Genomic DNA, 11,138 nt, shown 5'->3' with positions numbered 1-11,138 from the left:
TCTCTCTCTCTCTCTGTGTGTGTGTGTGTGTGTGTGTGTGTGTGTGTGTGTGTGTGTGTGTGTGTGTGTGTGTGTGTGTACACACGTATATACACTTCTTCCGTATTATAAATCAACCAAGCGGGATTACCGTGCTCGAAATTATGACGGAAATTATGGCGGTATAATTCACGGCGGAAAAATACGAATATTCCGTCCCGCGAGTTAACGTCTCCCACTCGATCGCTTTATCCGCGCAGGAAGAAAAAGAAAAAAAAAGGAAGAGAAGGAGAAAGGGGGACGAGGGAATTCTGAAATACGCGGGGTGGAAAATACTTCGGCGCTCGTACGGTACGTGACTTATGGCGACCGTACGTATATCGTCAAGAACACCGCAGTTCCGGTGCCGTAGGAAGCGTCGAGTGTGGAATATAAACTTTAACGGATGGCTTCTTCCTCGTGTACCTTGCACGAGGGCTGATCTAGGTGCCTCGTCCTGTCCCTACAGCACCCTCCAGCTTGTATTTCCTCGCGTCGGATACAGAGCCCTTCATATCGCGAAGCCGTCTGTTACCACACTTGTGTGTTTCCTGTGTTTTCCGTGTTCCCTGGAAAAAAAAAAAGAGGAAACGTCAAGCTTGGAAACTCCGTAATGTGTTTATTGAAAAATTGCTTTCGCGAAACGAGATCGCGCGAAGACACCGTTACATTGTAGTTTGTCGTGTTGAGTATATCCGTAAGAAGAATCGAAGAGTGACTCGTAAATAAGTCCTGCTAAATTCCTCTAAGCACTAAATTCGCGCATTTTGCAATTTCATACTCGTGCTCGTTTCAAAATTCACAGACGAGGAGGGCATTTCTACACAGAAAGAATTTTTTAGTGAAACTTACTATAGAATTTTGTAGTGGTGGAAAAGAGTCCTACAGTAATTAATTGCAATGAGAAGAAAAAATATTTAAGAAATAAGAAATATTTAAAAAATATTCGAGTGTCTATAGCTATAATAATAGACTTAATTATACTAATATAAAATATTTTTCAGATAAGGAAATATACATCTTCTAGAAACTTCTTAACTTTTCACTAAAACGACTATTTATTCTACTCGAATAAAAGAATATTTAGGTTTAAGTAAATATATTATTGATATCCGCTGTATAAACATTTTTTTTATTTTTCAGATATTCTTTTTCTGAGTGTAGCCTTTCATTTAATTAAAAAATTATATTATACTGACAGCCTACTCTTACATTACTAGCAACATACACACAGAAAAGTATAGCTAACAAAAATGATTACTTTCAGTTTATTTTCCTTCCTCGTTGTTTATTTTTAACAACAAATATTTTCTTGATAGTCTCCAAAATATACTTATCAAATTTTAAGAAAACTCATTATCATGTATACAAAAGAAAAAAATGTGCTTTTTCTACAAGAACATTATAAATCGAATTTATCGAAGAAAAAGTAGTTAATAAAATGAATTTTTATTTTAATTCAAATTTCTTGAAATACTAAACTTATTAGGATTCAAAATGTAGTTTGAATAAATTTAATACTTACGATAAACTCTTATGATAGATTCGCGACTATATAAATTTACGAAATATTTGAGACAAGTAACATTTACTTGAGTGCATTGCATATTTTTCTGTGTGTAGTACAATGGAAAAGACTTTATATACTGAACAAAAAACTCTAATACTCTCTCTGTGTGCACGGGTTAACCATGATAAAGGACGGTTTTCCATCCGAATAAATGGATTCGACAAGATCCCACGTTGCCACTTGTGTCGGGTAGCGAGAGCGGACAGCCGCAACTCATGTGAAATTTTTAGCCGCGGGATTAATAAAAGATGCGTCGCCGACAGACGGGTATATCGTGTGAATATACATCTGCAAAACGGATCGCCTCTTTGAGGGAAGCCGCTCGTAACTTCAGCAGTAACATCCCGGATACTGATTCTTCGCGCGCGAAACTCGTGTAAGATCAAATCGGAGAGAGATATGAAGGAAAAGTCGGAAAAACAGTGCGCGATAACATGTGTAAAGAGAAATGTGTAGAAAAAAGAGAGAGAGAGAGAGAGAGAAAGAGCTCAGAAAACCATGAGCTTTTCCTCTCTTCCCTTCTCTCTCTTTTTTTATTCGACTTACTCGTTTCTGCTTGAGCGCTTACTGAAATAGAACTGAATATCGTAAATTTAGGAGATAAAAATAATTTTCACTAAATAAGTACTCTGTTAGAAAAGTTCTTAAAAATAATAGCATTTTTATAAATAAATTTAAGAATTTGATATTAAAATTAATAATAGTGAAGATTTTCATGACATTAGGATTATTAGATATAAATTAGTTATAATATTCCATATTTCTTATGAAATCCAATATTTTTTTTCTTATATTCCATGTTTTCTTATTAAATTCCATATTAAATTGTGAAATTATAACACGTTATGATATGTTAGAATAATTTTTCTAATATATCATAAATACGAAACTGTTTCAGTCACATGGCCTAAAAGATTCAGCTTGTAAAGCATCGTGGCTTTCATCGAGATTTCAATGGAGCTATCCAGAAGTCTCTTCATTGGTTCTCCTTTATGCTGTCGCAAAAGTTATACAACTATGTGTTATTAAAAATATAATATTAATTTTATTATTACTTTTTATAACATAGTTATATAAAAAAACTTTACATCCTAGTTATTAAATTTAATAGCAAGTTTTCTAATAGTGTATGTTCATTTGGATTGTTTCTTCTTTGTTTCTTTTTTTAACGTACTTTTTGTCTTTGCTTTCTCTGCACTATTTTTATATGTCAATTAATCAATGAATTATAAACCACTCCCAATAATTTATATTATTTACTCTTTATATTACAATTTTTATATTACATTATAAATTATAATTATAAATTATAAATTATATTTGTATATTATAATTTTTATATTACATTTCTGTAATCTATGCACTTGAGGGAATGACCAGAACGCTCAATAAGTGAAGCCTGCTTCCCCTCCTCTCTCTCTCTCTCTCTCTCTCTCTCTCTCTCTCTCTCTGTCTTCCTCTCTTTCCTATCTCTTTTTCTCGTCCATATTTATTCTCGCAACTGCACGCCGCGATTATTTTATCTTCATAAAAATGAACGTCACTCTCTTTCATGGCATACTATCGACCGAGTTCCATAGCGCGAACTCCCTCCGAGAAATTCATCTTCCCTCGTTGTCGTTATTCATTAATCGCACAACATGGATGCACTTTTAATCGCACTACATTTTGCGGGAGGACGATTACCGAACACCGCGATCGATCACCTGCCAATTTTAATAGTCCCGTAGGACAGGGAAAATTCAAGATGGTCTTCGCCGTACGAAAATTGCAACCCCCGATCGTCGTCGTCATCGTCCACACATTCGTTTCCCTTCCTCGAGGAAGCGCTTTTGATTTTCGTCACGAGAATCGCGAACTTTCCATTATAATGGGAGATCTCTCTCTCTCTTTCTCTCTCTTTCTCTCTCTCTCTCTCTCTCTCTCTCTCTCTCTCTCTCTCTCTCTCTGAGCTATTCGCTCGCTCGCTGCGAAACTCCACTTGAAGTGGTGATTTTGCTTCTTCCCCTCTCTTTTCCTCCTTTTTTTCCTTTTTTCGCCCTCTCACCGAGGAGACCCTTCAATTTGTCATATAAGACGCGCGCGCCCGGCGCGTTCACGTCGAGGCACTCGCCAGATCAATGGAACTGGGTTAGGAATTCACGGGGAAGAATACGGCGCGCGCGGGCCCCCTGATAAAGCCGGCGCGGCCAACGGCGCAGCAGGGTCAACAGCTGAGATAGGCGAAGTCGATTATCGCCGACATTCTCGTGGCACGTGGAAATCGATACCTAATTATCGTCCGGTATTCTACACGCGAGCTGCCGCGGGAATTTCCTTCGCCCGGTAAACCTCCGCCCCGACCTGTCCTGCGCGCCTCCTCCTTCTCTCTTCCTCCTCCTCCTCCTCCTCCTCCTCCTCCTCCTGCCCCTCATCCTCCTCGTCTATTGCGCTCCCGTGAGGTTACAAGGTGAACTGGGGTTCACGAAGTTAAGCACAAAGTAAAGGATACGTGGCACGCGATATTTACGTAAGCAAGGAAATTTACGGATCGAAGGATACCCGCGCACGACGGGACGGTGCATTGTGTGTCTAAAAGATCCGTTCTGTCGCCTATTCGCACTGAAATTCTTGTATGCATGTATGTTTTTGCGGCAACCTACAATAGAATATGTGGCAATTCTTATCCGCGCGTCCGCGACTTTTTTTTACGATCATCTGCGGATTATCAGATCAACAGCGAGAAATCTTTTGGCCCAGGTCTTTATCCCCGAGATAATATATAGACTGTGTCCTTACGAAGTGTCCATAATATATTTTCCCGGCAATTTGCGCGCGCGTTGCCGCTCTCATATAAAGTGAGCTTCTTCCACCGTCGTATCGATCATTTGTTTAGCACATGGTGCAAAAATGCCGGCAGTTTCTCTCGTCATAGCGAGATCTCATTTAATTACCTCGCCTTCTAGTTATCTTGCATCGAGTTATATCGTAATCTCGAATAACACGTATCCATCTTGATCGCAATTTGAATGACAAAAGATTACGCGCGATGCGTATATTTTATAGTATAAAAAAATAAAAAGATCAGCCAAAACAACTCGAATAGAGTCAAACAGACTCAGCTTTAAGATTGCGCGCGCACACACACAGGGAGAAATTTATAGTAAAATTTATTATATAATTTTGCAATCGCGAGACATAGACCGACATTCTGCAGTGATTAAGTATTTTTTTTATGTTTCAGGAACTGAAATATACTATTAAAAAATATATTGTTTTTAGCGAAATTTACTATGGCTTTTATTCTAAATGGCTTTTACTTTCTTTTATCGATAAAAAGACTGTAAATTTGTTTATAAGCCTATTAGAAGGTTTATAAACTACATTTAGAAATATCTTTATCTATACAAAAGATTTCAGATCACATTAAGTTTCGCTAGAAAATAGAAAATTTTAAAATATGCTATTGAGAAATTGGCTGTTTCTAGCGAAACTTACAGTAGTCCTTACTCTGAATTACTGATAGTAATTATTGATAACGTTTTATTGATAAGAGACCCTAAGTGTGCTTGTAAGCTAATCAGAAAGTTTATAAGTCATATTTACAGGCATTTTTATTGATAAAAGAGAGTTGAGAATAAGAGCTTACGTTGCTTAGCAATTTTAATTTTTAATTTTAATAGACCTGACAGTCCATTCCGGGACACTATCAGAAGTATAGTAAAATTGAAAAGAATGTATATAAAAAAAAATTGACATTCTCTCCGTATAGGTAGCAAACTAACTGCCTTTATTTTTTTTTTAGAAAATTTTCGCGTGTTCTTTTAATCTTGATTTAAGTAAAACAAGCCCAACAAAATGTAGTTGTCTAAATTATATAATTGAAACTTTTCCATGTCAACCATACTCTATTTTTCATCAGTTTTACTCGATTGCAGCCTCCTTACTTACTCGTTATCCTTAGAAATTCATCGAAATCCTGGAAGACATTATATAAACTACATTATTCTACTTTAGTGCGATAAGTGATTGCCTGATGTCATTTTCTTTTCGCCGAGTAAAAGACTTATTTCAGAATTATTTAATACTCGATTATACTCAGTACTTCACCCATCCTTTGATTTTTATTCTTAATTTCAACAAACTATGTATTAATTGTACAGCTTGTCTGTAACGGGATCCGCAGTGTCAGTGTAGAAAAGGAATTTTTTCGACTAGCTCTTTCGCGATGCGAAAGATTCACGGAGACGTGAGTTACGTACACGAAGAAGGAAGCTGACGCATTTTCATACGTTCGCGCGTGCCGGATCCAGTTTCGCTCGTTCGCCTTCATTATTTACGATCGCAGTTTCGGAACCGATTACCAGCCACTGGCCCCTCGTATGAGCGGGCTATGCCCGCGCCTTTTGCTTCCTTCTACGCCAGCCCGGACAGAATTCGGCGGGCATTAGGACTTCACCCAACTCCCATCATTCCTGCTGAAACTGCACAAGTTCCGCGGCCCTTACCCTTCCCGCCGACCTTCTGCCCGACCGAGCGACCACCCCAGCGACCGACCTCGTCGAGGAAAATTCACATCCGAGACATCTGCCGCTGCTTTGCCTGACCGCCGTCGCAATTAACTTTTAAGGCTGGTACCGCCTGCCCGGTATAGACGGCCGGAAGCAGCACGTTTAGCGTTCCGGGGTAGCGTGTGCATATGGGGCCCGCGCGCGTGCGCGCACCCCCGCATTCCTCCACGGGGGTGGCGATTCAGTAAAGCGAGGGAATAGAGAAAAAAGTGAGGGAAATAAAGGGAACGGGAAGAACAGGAAAACGTGAAATATACAGAGCGTTCTGGGAAGCTCGGGTAAACTTCGCGAGGGAAGAACTTACCGCGAAACGTGGGAAAAGTTCATATCGGCGTACAGGGTGTCGCGGATCTGTCGGGTTACTTCTTGTTCGTGGATTCTCCGATCGAGTTGAAGAGCGTCGACTGGCCGTTTCTCGACGGGAATCTCAAGTCCACGGGTTCTCTGAGAGAGATCACGTGTGTGTGGAAGTTGGTAGAACTAGGGTTGAGAAATGTTTAAACTCTTGGCGTCGGCATGATAATCTGATACTCGAAGAGACGAAGTTCGATTTCTTGCATCGAATTTAAGTCGAGCGTGTCGACTGGAGTTAATAGTTAACGAACGAATTGAGTTGACACACGGAGAGAATATTATACACTGAAGAAAAATACCTGAAGAAATTTATTTGAGGGATATAAAGTTTATTTTCAATAAAAACATTTTATTTCTGTGAATAAAATCTCCTATAATCCCACAAATAAATTCCCTAGTATTTTTTCTCAGTGTACTTCTTTTGTCATAGAAATTCTTTTTAATTTTAGTAATAAAGTTTATTTTTAATAAAAAATTTTTATTTCTGTGAATAAAATCTCCCATAATCCCACAAATAAATTTCCTAATATTTTTTCTCAGTGTATTTTTTTTCATATTTTAGTTCTTTTTAATTTTAGAGTAATGTGGAATCAAAGTTTAAATTCAGAAAGTTTCAGGATTGTTATTTTTAGTTATACAAACTGCAATCGAGCAAAATTAACAAAAAGTCGAGTAAAATTGACAATCTGCACTAAGAAAAAATACTAAATAATTTAATTTTAGAATATAAAATTTATTTTTGTGAAATAAAATTTATTTCCGTGCATAAATATTATATAAATAAATTTTCATGTATTTTTTCCTCAGTGTGTCGTGGAAATTTCAATTATAAAATTTAAGCACACCTTAATAGTTTCCACTTAAAACGTCTTATGATAGATACTCAAATTTTTATTCACAGATTAGATCCAAGCTTTTCAGTTGAACTATATATGTCACATTTATCTGCTTATATTATATATGTATCTGTAATCGCGATATCTATACCTGATTGCATATCTGTAATCGCGATTCAACTAAGAAACTCCCATCTAACTTTAAGCTCAAATCTGAGTATCTCACTTGAAATGAGTTTCAAGTAATAACTATTAATATCCCGGCTTCATCGTTCAACTATATTTTGAGCTTATTTCACGCAAACAAGAGATTAAAAAACAAAAATTATTCTGAAAAAATTAGAGTAGTTAATTTGCTGTTTTTAACAATACAGGAATAGACTGTCGATAAGAACTATCTGGCTAAGAAACATAGTAAATTTTGCTAGGAATATGCGAAACAAAATAACACATTTAATAGCACATTTCAATCCCTAAAATATAAATAATACATATGAAATGAAAGGACGATTAATTACTGTAAAGTGTCGACCTATTTCTCGATTACAAAATTCTAAAGCTCTTGCAATAAAATGCTCACTGCAATTAACGAACAATTCGCGGAAATGGCAGGACAAAATTCCATCTAGAAACAATTTCAACAATTACCGTATGCGTGAAAAGAAATCCGATCAATGTCGCCAGCAATCGATATTAAACAGCCATCGTCAAGTTTTTGCACCGTTGAGGAAAGTTTCGAGAAGAAAATGGCGTTCTTCATTCTTCGAGTATCGGATTGCGAAAGGAGTGACGTATAAAGGGCGAGCACAAAAGGCTCGAAAAGGGAGGAACCGCGGAATAGAAGTAAAGAGGAAGCTCATTGTAACTCTACGTCCAAAGATAAAAGTTAACTGGTCCCCTCTCGCCACGCGCGAGCATGTAGTTGTTATTCTACTTTTAGAAAAAAAAGAAAGCGAGAATAATCCGGTGCGTCCCAGCGTGCTTGTTTTTAAAAGCGAGGAGGGGTACTTCACAATGGCCCATTGAGACTCGACGGTTCCTCGGGAATTCCTTCCTTCGTGAGTTTTACACGCCATTTAATCGAGAGGGTTAGAAATAAATAGAGTGCAGGAGAGAGGGTATTTTAGTTATTGAGAAGAACGTCGGCCACGACGCGAAGGAACACGAAAATGTTCGAAAATGGACGTTTTATTTTACAATTTTTTATTCTGATGATATCACAATATCCTATGCGGTTATTAAGGGGATTGGAGGGTCAGATTGCCTGGAAATTGTACTTGTTTTTTCACAGTTTTATATGACAAACTGAATGAACATGCAAAAGTGTTATTTTGACGTGTATTTATACAACATATAAGGAGAAGAAAAATATAATTTTGATGATCAAATACTCAATATAAGTGTACAATATATGGTACATGTTAAAATATATTTCGTTTTTCTTTTCAAGGTCATCATTTTGCAGTAATATCTTGACTCTCGGTGGTTCAATTAAGCTGAATTTTAGGTAGAAAATTTTTGTAAACTTGTCGTTATCGTGTGAATCACTATAATAGAAATTGAGTAAAAGTTAACAAAATTGCAAATATCTTAATGGAATATTATTAAATTTACAGTTCTTTTATAATAAAAAAATATTTCAAAATTAAATATTTTCATAAGTTTGTCAGTGGTTCACACGATAATGACAAGCTTATGGAAATTTTCTACCTAAAATTCAGCTTAATTGAGCCACCAAGAGTCAAGATATTACTGCAAAATGACGATCTTGAAAAGAAAAACGAAATATATTTTAACTACATGTACTATACACTTATATTGAGTATTTGATCATCAAAATGATATTTTTCTTCTCTTTATATGTTGCATAAATATACGTTAAAATAACACTTTCGCATATTCATTTAGTTTGTCATAAAAAATTGTAAAAGAATAAGCACGATTTTCAGGCAATCTGACCATCCAGTCCCCTTAATAACAAGTGACAACAGCAAATAAAAATAACTATTAAAATAGAATAGAGTAAAAGCTAAATATTAGAATCAAACTGTGAACGATACGTATTCAAATAAAATGCATTCGTACCGAAAACGTCTTGTTTTTAATAGAAACACTTTCTAGTAAGAGGCTATTTTGCTTAAACATATTCCTCTAGATCCAAAAGACAAAATGTTAGAATAATGCTTTTAAAGCCATATGCAAAAGGATTCGGCTAAGGATGTGATAATATTTTTTGGCTGTTCGACTTTTCGCGGACACCCTGTGTGCGCCGAAGCGCAGTCCCGCCAAGGGATGAAAAAGGTATTGCACGTCCCCGTGACTCCGGGGTTAGAGCATTGGTCTTGTAAACTAAGGGTCGAGAGTTCAAATCTCTCTGGGAGCGACAAAAGTTTCTTGAGCCCCAGCCGCCGCAGTTTTTTCGCGCCCTTGCAATACCGTCGACGTTAATTCCGCGAGTTATACTTAATCCTTGGAGGAAGGTTCGAACCTTATTGACGAAATTCCGTTGAGGAAGTCGAGAGAGAGAGAGAGAGAGAGAGAGAGAGAGAGAGAAGGCGAGGGGGAGAGAAAGAGAAGAGAGAGCGTCTTTAGGAAACTATTCGCCGAAGTAATAGTAGTAGTACTAGTTTATCGATCTCTGCCCTGTCATGCACTCGATTTCTATTTCATCGCGTGTTAACCGAACGAATAGATAGTCCTTTGCCCTCGGAGAACGTCGAAGGTACACGAAACAACGAGCAATTGAATCAGCTATTTTTACAATCCCGAAAATATTGCGCGCGAGCGTAACCATGTTGCATCGCAGGCGTGAGCGCGATCGCAATTCGTCAAACTTCATAGAAATTTATCGCGGAAGATCGCACGTCGCATGCAAATGGCCAGCCGCGCGTTGCTGCGTTCGCGAATTACGAGTACGCCCGGCCCCTCGGTTATACGGACCGCGATGTGTACCAAGGGGTGAGTGTGCCGGGAGGAAGGGCGAGAGAGGGCGCAACGGTCCAGATCACTCTCGGGAACACCCGGATCACCGGGAGGGAAATTTATGGCGTAGATAATATACGATAAATCATCATTCCCAACTAACGTGTAATCCTTTAAAACGGAAAAGCTCTACCAAACAGTACATTTAATCAGCGAAGCTACCGCGCTTCCTCCTCCTCCTCCTCTCTATTTCTCTTTCTTTCTCTCTTTTTCCTCCTCCTCTCCTATCGCGACGGCTGCCGGAAATATCGGAAAATCGAAAACTCTTGTAATAACAAAGGATGTGTTTTACGTGCCGAAAATGAAAGGCGCGGCGACATTTTCGAGCGATATTCATTTCTGCGAAATATACCATTCCCTTTCGCGTCAGTCTCGCGAATAATTTTGCAAAATGGTATAAGTACACAAATACATACGCATATACATGCATATAAATACACGTACACTGCTTGCACGTACGTGTGCATGTGGGTATGTGTGTGTGCGTGAAAGAGAAAAAGGATAAGTAAAAAAAATATAAAAAGTAAAAATATAAAAAATAAAAAAGTAAAAAATATAAAAAGTAAAAAAATATTTATTTATAAATCTTTTATTTAAATAAAATAAATAATTGTTTTCATGAAAACCTAAAAAATTAAAAATATATGTTCCCTTTTTTGAAAAATGTTTTATATTTATATAACTAAATATATTATTAGTACTCACCGAGTAAATATATTTTACTTCGTAAATCTTTTTCAATATATATACTACATTTTTAAATATTTTAATTTATATATATATATATATATATATATATATATATATATATATATATATATATATATA

General features: G+C 37.1%; 1 protein-coding gene across 3 annotated transcripts in view; it reads right to left on the bottom strand.

Annotated features, from left to right (window-relative positions):
* Positions 1 to 48: 48 nt before the first annotated feature.
* LOC116849018 (protein PIH1D3) overlaps positions 49 to 11,138 on the bottom strand; it is a 41,449-nt gene continuing 30,359 nt past the window's right edge. For all 3 annotated transcript variants that reach the window (XM_032825729.1, XM_032825727.1, XM_032825730.1), the window contains one exon: positions 49 to 587. The gene's annotated coding sequence lies outside the window, so the exon portion shown is untranslated. The remainder of the gene's footprint in view (positions 588 to 11,138) is intronic.

Source organism: Odontomachus brunneus, unplaced genomic scaffold (assembly GCF_010583005.1).
Source record: "Odontomachus brunneus isolate Ranch 3 - 2012 unplaced genomic scaffold, Obru_v1 Obru_scaffold_104, whole genome shotgun sequence".
NCBI classification, from domain to species: Eukaryota; Metazoa; Arthropoda; class Insecta; order Hymenoptera; family Formicidae; genus Odontomachus; species Odontomachus brunneus.
The sequence above is the reverse complement of the archived record's forward strand: the minus strand, read 5'-3'. Positions and strand labels throughout refer to the sequence as shown.